The sequence below is a fragment of the Carettochelys insculpta genome, chromosome 16 (assembly GCF_033958435.1).
Source record: "Carettochelys insculpta isolate YL-2023 chromosome 16, ASM3395843v1, whole genome shotgun sequence".
In the NCBI taxonomy this organism is placed as follows: domain Eukaryota; kingdom Metazoa; phylum Chordata; order Testudines; family Carettochelyidae; genus Carettochelys; species Carettochelys insculpta.
The window spans coordinates 14,288,674-14,302,271 of record NC_134152.1 but is presented as its reverse complement, the minus strand read 5'-3'; the positions used below and the strand labels follow the sequence as shown (position 1 = coordinate 14,302,271).

Sequence of the window (13,598 nt, the reverse complement as noted above, 5' to 3'; positions counted from 1 at the left end):
GCACTAACCAAAAGGGAAATAAGGTGGGGCCGCCTAGGTGCTGTATAAGTTTTATTAGCAGGGCTCAGACACATTCAAATTAAATGATCACATGGTGGGACAGACCACACTGCAGCTGAGAAGGGAAGAGAAACAGAAGATGAGAGGAAAGAACAAAATGAGTAGGAAGAGGCCAGAGCAGGGAAAAGCATGAAAAAGACCTAGAGGTTCAAGGATGAGGGACTCAGCTATGGAAGATGGTCCACTCGCTTCATATGACAGTGTCTCATATCAGAGAACCTCTGTTCCCCTCAGTGCAGCTCAGCAAATGATGAGCAGTCTAGTGTTTGAGTGTGGGGGACGGGTGGGGGAAGAGCAGGGACGTTTCTAAGCACAGGCTGTGCCTGAGTGGCTGGTTTTCAAGCAGCAAATTTGAAGCACGTGGAGGTAGGAATACAGAGAAACTGTGTACTCTTCTGCCTCACTAATACCTATGCATGGGCCAGTCACAGCTTGGGTTAAGTATAAATATCTCTTCAAAAAACTGTTCTAAAATGTAGGATTTGCTGTGAAGCAACTTTAAATCCAAAGACTCAGTATGAGTCTCACCACTACATTTTTAATCTGGGGGGGGAAAAATTAACTGGAAACCTTAAATGCCATTAAAAGAAAGTAATCCCAAAAACTAAAATAGGATAAAATAGAGGTAACATGCCTTTAAATAATCTGGGGCTGTGGCCACACTTGTCCAAAACTTCAAAATGGCCAGGCAAATGGCCATTTTGAAGATTACTAATGAGGTGCTGAACTGAATATTCAGAACCTCATTAGCATTAGGATGCTTCCGGCCACGGCACTTTGAAAGCGCTGCTTTCAAAAGCATGCGGCTCAGCGCAGGTATATGGGGGTCTTTTTCGAAAGGACCCCATGTGGCCGCGCCGAGCCACGTGCTTTCGAAAGTGGTGCTTTCGAAGTGCCATGGCTGGAAGCGTCCTAATGCTAATGAGGCACTGAATAGTCAATTCAGCGCCCCATTAGTAATCTTCAAAATGGCTATTTGCATGGCCACTTCGAAGTTTTGGCCAACTGTGGCCTCAGCCTGGGAGTTGCCACAAAGTCTATCTTTCCTGGGGCCTGTCTACAGTTTTCAGGGGATTGATGCTGTGGTTATTGATCCCACGTGGGTCAGTTTAGCAGGTCTATTGAAAACCTGCTAAATCAACCAAAAATCCCTCCCTCATCAACTCTGGGACTCCATCAGAAAAGGATGCGTAAGAGAAAGCGCTTGAAAAGTTTCTCCCATTGACCTCCACAGTGCAGACATTGCAGTAACTCGACCTAAGGTATGTTGACTCCAACCATGGTAATTGCATAGCTGCTGCTGCATAAATTAGGTCATCTTTCCCCTGCAGTGTAGACCTGCCCTTTTAGCACAGAACCAACGAAGCCTAACAATGCAGCTAGGCTTTGGGCATTTACACAGTTAGCAAACATCATCATCTAGAACCCAAATGCATCTGAAAGATTCTCATATCTTTAATGCTGTGTAGAGCTCAAACACAGAGAGTGATTAATTTGGCTCTTTTGTCACTGTCTGAATCTTTGAAACCAGTGTGTGACCTAACAATGTGAAAACAGTGCAGTTAAAGTAAATGTCACTGGAAACAAAAGTGAAGCTGCAGGTTAAGAAAGTGTAGATGACAAGCTGTGGGTTCAGGGAATGTGATAGCTGTATTTTGGTGCCTGACTCTCATGTACCACACTTTGAATGTTATGTTCTTTGTTCACAGTTCGGAGGATTAATTCCTGCCAGCAGGGCTGACAGCCAGGCTGGGCCCTGGGGCAATGCAGGGGAGCCCTGCGCTACATCCTGGGAAGGGCAGGGCACGTGGTGGAAGGAGCAGGGCTGGGGCAGCCAACCCTCAGAGCCCCCTGGACTGGACTGCAGCTCCTTCCCACTGCTGGCAGCCCTCAGCGGTGCCTGGAGCATGCTGTGCAGCACTCTGGCAGCAATTTAAAAGGCATGGGACTCTGGGTGGCAGCAGTGGTGGCAGCTGAGAGCTCTGGACCCTTTTGTATCACTGCAGCCTGGGACAGCTGCAAACTTAGCCCCCTCTGTCAGTGGGTTTGAATCCTGTATGAGATCACTGAAAGTTTGCAGGAAGGCAAGGCAGACCCTGGCTTTATATAACCCAGTCACTGGAAAGTAATTGATGGGGAGGGCCAGGAGGGCAGGGACACAGGCTAAGGCTGCTCTCCATGGGCTCCCACACTGCAAGCAGGTGAAGCATCCGCTGTGTCTTCCCTTATCATGGCTGGGATGGGAAGAGCAGCGCGGGCAACTGCGGGGAGCATGGATCCCTCCACCTGCTCTGGGGAGGGGGCCATGGGGTGGAGACAAAAGCAGGTGAGTACTTTTAGCTCCCCCCAACTTGGCAGGGCCAGCTTGGCTGTGGATAGGACTTGGGAAACAGGGCCCTCCAACTTCCCCACTTGTGCAGGTGTCAATGCTTTCAAAGTTTGCCTCTGATCAATCTGCACTGAAGGCATTGACAGGACGGGGGAGCCCCAAACATTTGAAACAAAGAACTCTAAATAAAAGCCAAGAATCTGGGAGCGGGAGAGACTGGATTGTTAAGAAACTTTTCAAGGAGAGCTGACTTATGGTCTGCAGAATGGGTCCTAAGTGGCCAGGCCTGGCAAAGCTCTGTGGGAAATGCTAAGCTTTAGGCACGTGGGCCTTTCTGTTCTTTAAACAGACAAATTTCTCTGAGTTCTATAAATAAATAACTCATGCTTGTGTTTTGAAGATGTTCCGGCTCACTGCATCTATCTACTGGTGACAGCTTCGGAAAGTAAGGCTCTTGCAGGTGCCAAGCCCAGCTGAAACTGCTGAGGAATCACGGCTGATGAACAAGGATGTTTATAGCTTGTGGCCCCAAGTCTGTGAGGGGGAAAATTGTGGGCGTTCTCATGGAGAAGAGTGAGGTAGGCCTCAGCACTTAAAGAGGTGCACTTGAGAGAGACAGAAGAGGTGCAGTTAATGTTGTAGTCATAACACAGAACAATTTATGTGAGCTCTTTCACCTTTACATGTCTGAGACCTCCTGCATCTCTGTTGCTGCTTGATGACAATGGTACATTCCCAACAGAACAGCATTGCAAAGGGTGCTTCAGTTGGCACCAGCCTCTCCTCTGGGATTTCCCAACATGGAGAAGACTCTCACACAAAGCTAATATAGTCTCTCTTAACTTTCTTCTGATTTAACTGCTGCAACAGAGGGTAGATAAGTAGGGCAGGGGTGCACAATAAGCAGCCCATGGACTGGACATGGTCTGCCAGGGTTAGCCCCTGGTGGGCTGCCAGATACTTTATTTACCTGATCACCTGTAGGTATGGACACTTGCAACTCCTGTTGGCTGTGGTTTCCTATTCCTAGCCAATGGAATCTGTAGGAAGTGATGCGAGCTGGACCACTGGTCAGGAAGTGCTGCTTGCATATGTAATATTGGAATCATCCCTTTGAAACTTCTAATAATTAGTAAAGCCATGTATTTGTAAGACATAACCTATAAAATACCATAATACTAATTAACAGATCAAAACACCTGGGTTTTGATAGGACATTAATCCCCTGGGTAAAGATGAGTTAAAGAATATGTCCTATCGGAAATGCTGAATATTTGATTACTTCCAGAAATGAGCTGACATGCCAGCCAAAATATGGTTAACAACTGTTTACGTTGTGCTAGCCAGAACAGAATATTTCGTTCCTCCAGAACTACCTTTACTAATACAGGAAGAACAACACTGGGAACAAATTCAAGAAAATGTGGCGTAACATTTTGCCATTCTGCTAATTGTACCTAACTAACAGCAAACTTTCAAAAAAAATCTAGTTTACAACTAAAATTATGAAATTTTAGACTAAAGCATTGGGGTTTTTTTGTTCCCCCCCCTTTGTGTAGTTTCTGTGTAAAAATACATGATTATACTGGAAATTGTTAAAACTAGAAGCAATGAGTTGCTATTGCAGACTTGGAATGTGTGCTGACTTCTCTCCAGAGATGTATTGAAGCATGTATATTTCACACTTTCTGGTTTCAACTGTAATTCAACAGAGGGAAATGTAGGGTATCTGAGCTATAGAGCCATTGAGCAGGATGTCTAGGAAGACCACTGATGTTAACAAAATTGACTAGAAGGACAAGTGACTGTTTCCTTCCCTTGCTACCTACCACAGTGAAGTAATACAAGGCAGAACCTCACATAAAAGGTGTATTGTGCAAGCAGTCAAGTCATGGGTAAGGCTACCAGAATAGACCAGTTGCTGAAAGGTACTAGACATACTCTTGTTGGGGGATTCCAGGGTGTTGACAGTGCTACCAAGACTTGGATCTTGCTTCTGATCCCAGACTTGGAAAGGGGTTCGCTTGAAGAAGTATCCTTTTGAAGCAGCAGGAATAACCAGAGCAGCAGATGGGACATGGAGGGCTAGGGCTCTGAGTTGCCACCAAACAGTCTCTGTCTCGGATGTCTGACTGGCTGGTTTTTGCTCACATGCTCAGGGTCTAATTGTTCATCATAAGTGGGATGAGGATGGAATTTTTCCACAAGTCAGATTGACAGTGACATTGGGGGATTTTTGTCTTCCTCTGCACTGTGTGGATGCAGGCTGCTTACCAGGATTATCTGGGTGTGTCTCACTCAATCATTCTACTGCTACTGCATACACCTTGAGCAGTGGTGCGCATAAGTTCCTTCTATTCTCTGCCAGTGGCACACAGTAATCTAGTGTCCTGTGACGTGTACTGCTTCAGTCTAATTCCAGCTGTTGGGTTTCATGTGGGTGGTGGTGGTGACCAGCATTACATTGGCACACTAAATCTGATGGCTCCTTCTGGTCTTAACGCCATGTCTTTATTTTGAATATATTGTTTTCAGTGTAAGCCCTGGGTCTGGCTTTGGACTGAGGCGTTCTACAGCATACACAAGACCTGTTTGTTGGAGGCTGATTAGAATTATAGGATGGAAGGGACCTCGAGAGGTCATCTAATGCAGTCCTCTGCTCACGTGGCAGGACTAAGTATTATCTGCTGTTAACCTAATAAAGCCACTGGGCAAGTGTAGCCAGGCATGAACCCCCCATTTGGCCTTTTCTTCTTCTCCCCCCCACTGGGAGAGAGACAGAGAGAGAGACAGAGAGGGAGACAGGCAGCCTTTGATGCCCTGGGAACGCAGGTGTGCTGTCTTACCCAGACTCTCTACCATACACAGAAACCAGACAGTGAATGGGCTAGCTGATGGCCGCCCTTCTGGCTAATATCGGTGATTGACACGCCTGATCACTGCCCCAGGAAGAACGGGGAACCTGCGCCCATCACCTCCAAAGGTGCCCAATTGTCCACAGTTCACAGGTGCAAATTGAGCCTTGCACCTTCCCTGGGAAACCTGGGGTTCAAACACATTCCTCCCCGATTGGCCACTTGAGACCAGGAAGAAGCCTACGTGACCAAAGGGCTATAAAGAGGGGTTTGGCAGCCTACCCCCTTTGAGCTCCAATCACCTACACCTGCTGGCCAGGTCCGGTATTGACTCCCGAGACTGGGTACACCTGGTTCGTATCTACTTCTTCCCAAGGGATTGAGAGAAAGATTCTGGGTCACACTGGATCTAGGAGGCAGGGGTAAGAATTACACCTGTATTAAGCTTCTTTCCTATAGGAATTGAGGGAAAGACTCTGGTTCCACCAGGTCTAAGAGGCAGGGGTGCAAATCACACCTGCAACGTGCCTTTCTTCTGTACACATTAATTGTATTAGTTTAAGCTAGCTAGTTTGTCTAGAACTTTTCTTAAGTTAAATTGTGTTGTTTCCCCTTTAAAAACTGCGGGTACTAACTGTTTTTGGCTATAAACTGCTAAAAGCCATTAGCCTGTCAATCAAACCGAGGGAAGCCCTTATTTTATCTTTAAAACGCGTTTACCCCTTTGATCTATCAGAAACCAGGGATCGGCCATTATCTTTTACATAGAACTGTAGAAAATCATTATCTTGTCTGTCAAACCACAGGGGGTCCTTACCTTAACTAGCAAGCTGCGGTCAGCAATTACCTTCCGTAAACATTAGTAACCACGAGAAAAATCATTATCCTGTCACTTACACTCGGTGGCCATCTTGGTTTCATTCATAAATTTGAGCGGCCAGTTTAAAACCCCCTTTTACACGCGGCAGCCGCTTCTGTTGTAAAATCGCTGCCAGCGGTTTTTCTATTAACTGCTGCTAAAGTTATTAACACAAAAATTCACAAATTCTTGCACTTTAATCATTTGTCCTAGTTAAACTGTCTGTCTTTGTATAAATAAAAAGTAATTGTTAAAGCCTCTAATAAGCATAATTTTCCTCTTGCTGCTGTACCCGAACTAGACGCAAACCAAAGAACCCAGCCTGCCCGAGATGCTTAGCATAGCTGCCGGTGCGGCATCACCCCCTTTGCCCCACCGGGCCTTTAGCTGGCACCTGGGCATCGGCTCACAGAATTGGCGCAGCGGGCAGGGTTTGTGCTCTTAGTTCCAGTACAGCAGCATGAAGCCAGTCACTGATTTCAGCAAGGTAGAAAAGAGCTTTGCCCAGGAATGTTGGGCTGCCCCAAAATGGGATAAAGAAATGTTAGAAAGGGAATGGGAAAATCCCGAGGAACTGTGGTCGCAGTTCTGTAGTTGGAGAACTGCTTGTAGAATAAAGCAGAGAAAGGGAAAAGGAGCTTGTATCTGGCTATTTAAAAGTGGCCTACAAGCAGCAAGTAACAGCCACGCTAACGTGGAAGCAGAATTAGAGAGAGTAAAAAGGGAAAGAGATGAGTTAGAGCGGCGCTGCCAGAACCTAGACACCCAACAGCGCCTGCTAAGTAATGATTTGCACCAATTAGAACAGCGCCTTGCTCCATTAATAAAGAAGGAAGGAGTGGAGCGGAGGGCGAGATTAGAGAGCAAGCCCCGAACAATTAACCAAGCTAAAGGAGAGGCTGCTCTCTGGCTAGATCCAGAGGATTGGGATGGGGACATCTGGGATTCCTCTGATGATGAGGTATATTCCTCCTATTCCTCCCCTGAGTTAGGAAACCCCCCCATCCACATGAGACCCATCATCACCTACCAAAAAGATCTCACTGAGCAGGGAGAGGGTGAGTCTAGCAAAAAGGCAGAGCCATGACCCACCTGAATCACTGCCTGCAGCATTGAGAACGATCCAAGATGAGTTTGCCAAAAAGCCTGGGGAAGGAGTGATAGAATGGCTAGGCAGAATATGGGATACAGGAGCAGGCCATGCACAGTTGTCCTCCCGGGAAAGTGGCAGGGTAAATCTGGGTGCAGGAGTATTCCTTACCCCCAGGAATAAGGAGGGTCCAAAGTCTATTTGGACTTTTGCCTGTAGATGGGCTCGGGAAATCCACCGCGCTGATAGAGGTGAACCCACTGTCACCCTGTGGACAAATGGGGATGAACTTAAAGGAGCCCTGCAGACTGTGTCCATAACAGCTCTGCTCAACCGAGCTAGTCCAGAGAACGGGGATGAGGAGGACAGCCCATGGGAACAACAGGTAAAAACTGAGGATTTGAGACCATTGCTTAAAGGGTATCCTGGACCTCATAGGGCAATAATGCTAGCCACCAGAAATCATGCTCAGGAGCACAACTATTCCTGTCAGGAAATATTTGAACTTATGCTAAGAGACCCCCAAGAGTTTAGAGAAACTGAGGCACCACAGGTCAAAGTTAAGGTGCGAAATTTGAAGCGAAATGATAAAAGGCTGCAAGAAGGCTTTAAGCCGAGGTGTGAGATAACCCCAGAGGAAAAGGAATTAAGAACTAAACTGTGGAAACAGTGTTTAGATCTAGGATACCCCTGAGATTTGCTGCACAGAATGCCAACCGGGAAGCTAAAGTTCCTGGCTGCCTTAAAAGGGGCTAAGCAAGGGAGAGAGATGATTACTCCTAGCACATCCCCCAGCTCCGATACCCCTTACACGCAGCTGCAGCAGCAATTACAAGAGCTGCAGCCCCTAGTTGAAACTGACCAGGGAAATTGACTAGCAGGGGAACAAATCTCTCTCTCTATAAATGAGCTCAAACTGGCAGGGAGAGAGAATCAAAGCAATGACCCGCGGATCCTAGTAACAGTTAATGATAAAACTACCGTCTCCTTCCTGGTAGACACTGGAGCCCAATTATTCATGATTAAAAGAGAGGACTTTTCTGGACCCCCACCTTCCAACCGAAAGCAGATTTTGGTTACTGGAGTGAACAGCACTACTGTGTCTTACCCGCTGGTCAAAGTAAAGCTAGATATTCCTTTAAACCCCTACAGGCAACCCCGAAAACGTGAATTAATACTTGGAAATGCCAATATACTTGGCATGGACATCCTAAGGGGCAAGGAGGGAATCATTGGTGGGGAAAGGTGGGCATTCGGAGCCGGCTGCAAACCCAGCACAACAATCCTGGAGGAGGGGAAAGCTTCCCTCTGTCATGTAAACCTGCTAGCCCAAGCTCCTCCCCCCCACCATCAGCTGTGACTAATGTAAAGCAGTATAATGTCCCAGCTGAAGCATGGCTCCTGTAACAGAATTGATTAAAGACCTAGAGAAACGGGGAATATTAATTCGGACACACTCCCCGTACAATTCACATTGTGGCCAGTAAAGAAGCCTAATGGCAAATGGAGGCTCACTGTAGACTACCACAAACTGAATAGCAACACTGGACCCTTAACTGCAGCAGTCCCCAGTATAGTAGACATTGTAAATAACATACAAACCTTGAACAAACAGTGGCTAGCTGTACTGGATGTAAAAGACATGTTTTTCATGGTCCCCCTACAGCCTGCAGATCAGGACAGATTTGCTTTCACCTGGAAAGGCGTCCAATATACTTTCACTAGGATGCCACAGGGATTCAAACATTCACCTACAATATGCCACGGTGCATTATCAAAAGTCCTAGATGGTTTGACCATGCCACATAATGTGCAAATATTACAGTATATTGATGACATTTTAATTGGTGGGGATTCGTGTGAGGAAGTACAGGAAGCCATGGACAGGGTAAAGACTGCACTAGAAAACCTTGGATTAGATTTACCTCCAGATAAGTGCCAAGGTCCCTCCCAGGAGGTGAAATTCCTAGGCACTGTCTGGATGGGAGGGAAAAGGTCAGTGCCTGATGAAACTGTCAAAGAACTCAGCCAGGCACTGTCACCTGAGGACAAGGTTCAACTGAGACAGATTCTAGGAACTTTGGGGTTTTGGAGAAAACATGTGCCAGGTTTTGCTGTAATTGCCCTGCCACTATACAATCTGTTAAAGAAAAGTGTCACTTGGGAATGGACCTCCGCTCATGAGGAGACATTAAGGCAATTGATAAGTGAAATTCATACTTATCAAGCCCTGGGTCCAATCCACCCTGATGCCCCATTTCATTTGTATCTTACTGTAGTAGCCACAGGAATGTCTTATGCCCTATGACAAGAAAGTGACACTGCACCCCGACGCCCCATTCAATGTGGTTCAAAGTCATGGCAGGGGTCACAGGCAAATTACACTCCATATGAAAAAGTGCTCCTGGCAGCTTACACGGCTTTAAGGAAAACTGAGGAACTGACTCAAGCTCAAAACATAACTATTCACACCCCTCTTCCAATTATTAAACCCATATTGGAAGGAAAGGAGCTACCACCAGGTGTGGCACAGAAAATGACAATTCAAAGGTGGGCACTGTACATACACCACAGGGTAGGTGGTGCAGACACTGCACAAAACCCCACCATGATTCAAGAATCTTTATGGAGGGTGGGCATGGCCGAGGAATACCACCTACCCCCACAACCATCTCCTATACGAGACGTTGCTCCTTTTGACTCATCTCACCCTGAGGGAGTGTGGTTCACAGACGGCAGGGCTAAATTAATCAAAGGAAAGTGGAAGGGGAAAGCTGCAGCCGTCCCAGCAAACAATTCCACCACACCCTTAACTACTGAGATTGACGGCTCCACCCAACTTGCAGAGTTGGTAGCAATTAAACTTGCTTGTGAAGCTGGTGCTCACACTGTATACACTGATTCATATGCTGTATGGGCAGGAGCCACCCAGTGGATAACTAACGGGAAGAATAATAACTGGGAAATAGGAGGAAAACCTGTATGGGGACTGGAATACTGAAAATGGCTTTATAATCATGCCACCAAGCAACCCCTAAGCGTAGGACATGTGTCAATCCACCAAAAGAATAGCACTCCAGCTGCACAGCTGAATAACCTGGCTGATGCAGCAGCCCAGATCTCTGTTACCCAGGTGGATTGGGAACGCCTGTATATCTGGCTGCATGAAACTCTGGGACACACAGGAAGTGGGGAGCTGGTAAGGCAGGCACATATCGGGGGTGGCCCCTCACCCACCAACAGGCTAGGGATTTGCTACAAGCCTGCACTACATGTGCTGAGACCAGGAGGCATATCACTGAGGGACAACGGTTTGCCACACTAAGGGATGGAAAGACACTATGGGGAACCTGGCAGGTTGATTATGTGGGACCATTGCCTGGCACCAGACAAAGGTGGAAATACAGGGGTGGAAGTCGTCTCAGGAATAGGGTTTGCTTACCCTGCTCATTTAGCAACAGGACTGTCCACAATTATGGGACTAAACCGCCTAATAGCCCTTGTCCCAACACCCCAGGAAATTCAGTCTGACAGTGGCTCACACTTTAAAAACAAGCCTGTCCAGGAGTGGGCTCTCCAGAATGGAATTCAATGGACCTTTCACCTCCCATACTGACCTCAGTCCAGTGGCATAGCTGAGCGATGGAATGGACTGTTAAAATACCACTTGGAGCCTACGGACCGTACCTGGGGAGACAGGTTAGATACTGTGGTCCAGCAGCTTAACAACCGGCAGACCCCTACGGGTAGCCCAGTTAGCAAGGGATTCTTCCCTACAAGAAGAGCCTCTCTGACTCCAGCAGCACCACCAGCAAGCTCCAAATATGCCCCTGGGGATACCGCGGTAGTTAAGCACCCCAGCCCGGGCACACACACTTGTGTACTCCAGTCTTCCAAAGGAAAGGGAGTTCGGATTATTGCAAACCCCCACAAGCTGCCACTAACCATTTCTGAGGCTTGGATTATATCCAAGACCTGCTGACTTTGTGCTTTCTTTCAGGAAAGGAGTTAACAAAATAACAACCCACACAGGACTTGCAAATACACCTTAAGGGCTCTCCACTTATCAGCCTGAGCCGATCCCAACGCACACAACAGCATGAGGCCCGAATTAGCTGCGATGTTCCTCCTGATCACTGTGATCTCAGCCGCACCTGAGCACCCTCTCAAAAACGCCATCCAGACCATTGCCTCTGCTGCCGGTGCTACAAACTGCTGGATGTGCACCCTGCTAAACTCCTCCACAGGACTTGGAGTTGAATTTGTTCCTTTAAACTTAAATGACTGGTGGAACAAAAGCGACGTTTTCCAGTGGGCACCAGCCTGGTTTGATGACAGCAACCCAAGCGATCACAACCTTTTAAATGATTCTGGGAAGGGAACTTGGGGGTGGCATGGACAATGGAGACCTACAGTGTGGGGTCAACCTTTGGAATATATAACAGGAACCTCCAGGGAAGTGTACCCCATCTGCACTGAGAATAAAAATGGCACAGGACCCCACCTTGGGTGGTTAAGAAATCAGCAGTGCACCCACATCATAAGTTTTAATGAGAAATTAAAAATCTGGGATATCTATCCCAGTACAACCCCCCAAAAACCCTTAAGGTGCTGGGGATATAACATCTCCCACAGTGGCACATTATTGCAGAGGGATGTCACTGTTATTCCCCTAAACTTTAGTCAATACCCTGAGGGAGAAGCCTGGTACAATCATTCCCTATTCATAATTCCCACCACTGGACAAATGTACAACCCCACACTGGTAACCAGTAATACCCTACTCTCAAACCAGTGTGCCAGAGCAGACCTTTTTGCTGCAGACCAAGTCCTACAGGACCTGCTGTTTGCCTTCATTGTACAACTGCTAGTGATAGTCACTGTGCTACCCACCATATTCCAAAGAAAGGACCAGCTGGAACAGGGTAGTATAAGGGACCCTACTCCCTTATCCTAAAGAAAGAGCCAGGACTGTTTTTCACCTGTGGGCAGCAAGCCTACAAGTATCTGCCACTAAACTGGACAGGGTGCTGCTCACTAGGGCTAGCTGCCCCTGGGGGGCTTACTGTACACCCCACATTATGGCTCCAGGAGTCACTAACCTTGGAAGTTTCTTGCACCGAATGCCAAGAAGATTCACCACAAACCCCCTTACAGAACGCCCTACAGGTTTCCACCAGTTCACTCGTGCATTCCTGCCCTGGCTTGGAGTAGCTGAGCTGGAAAAGGCACTAGTGAATGTATCTGGGCAAATAGAGCAGGCTCTAAACCGCACTGCAGATGCCCTAGGCTTCCTTAATGAGCAAATACAATCAGTAGCCCGTTATGCCCTACAAAACAGAATAGCCTTAGATGCAGTTTTAGCCCAACAAGGGGGAGTATGTGCAGTAATTAACCAGTCTTGCTGTTTTTATGTAAATAAATCAGGACAAATTGTACAAGATGTACTCGCTATAAAGGGCGCTATTAAGGTACTACATGCTATAACTGAGGACGGGAAAATCTCATGGCTAGATTGGCTAGCCCAACACTTAGGACTTTCATTAACTCCATTCCTTCACTCTATTGTAAATACTATATTAACCATTTTACTCATTGTAATTGCTTGCTGTATACTTCTATGTATTGTTAGGCGTTTTGTGTATACAGCTGTTTCCTCTGCACAAATCCGGTATATGGTATTGGCAAGTGATCCTGATCAATCCCTTGATCCAAAATTACCTAATCAGACCCTGCCAATAGGGCAGATTTAGCTTCCTCCAAGGAGGGCAAGAGGTGCTGGCATCACCACCACCTTGTGTCCTGGGATGTAATACGGCGTGTCAAGGGGGTGGTGATGCCAGCACCTCTTGCCCTATTTGGCCTTTTCTTCTTCTCCCCACCACTGGGAGAGAGACAGAGGGAGACAGGCAGCCTTTGATGCCCTGGGAACGCAGGTGTGCTGTCTTACCCAGACTCTCTACCAGACACAGAAACCAGACAGTGAATGGGCTAGCTGATGGCCGCCCTTCTGGCTAATATCAGTGACTGACACGCCTGATCACTGCCCCAGGAAGAACAGGGAACCTCTGCCCATCAGCTGCAAAGGTGCCCAATTGTCCACAATTCACAGGTGCAAACTGAGCCTTGCACCTTCCCTGGGAAACCTGGGGTTCAAACACATTCCTCCCCGATTGGCCACTTGAGACCAGGAAGAAGCCTACGTGACCAAAGGGCTATAAAGAGGGGTTTGGCAGCCCACCCCCTTTGAGCTCCAATCACCTACACCTGCTGGCCAGGTCCGGTATTGACTCCCGAGACTGGGTACACCTGGTTCGTATCTACTTCTTCCCAAGGGATTGAGAGAAAGATTCTGGGTCACACTGGATCTAGGAGGCAGGGGTAAGAATTACACCTGTATTAAGC

The 13,598-nt window shown here is 47.3% G+C and overlaps 1 protein-coding gene across 1 annotated transcript in view; it reads right to left on the bottom strand.

Annotated features, from left to right (window-relative positions):
• Positions 1–13,598, bottom strand: part of CIITA (class II major histocompatibility complex transactivator) — a 100,305-nt gene that overhangs the window by 63,935 nt on the left and 22,772 nt on the right. The window lies entirely within an intron of this gene.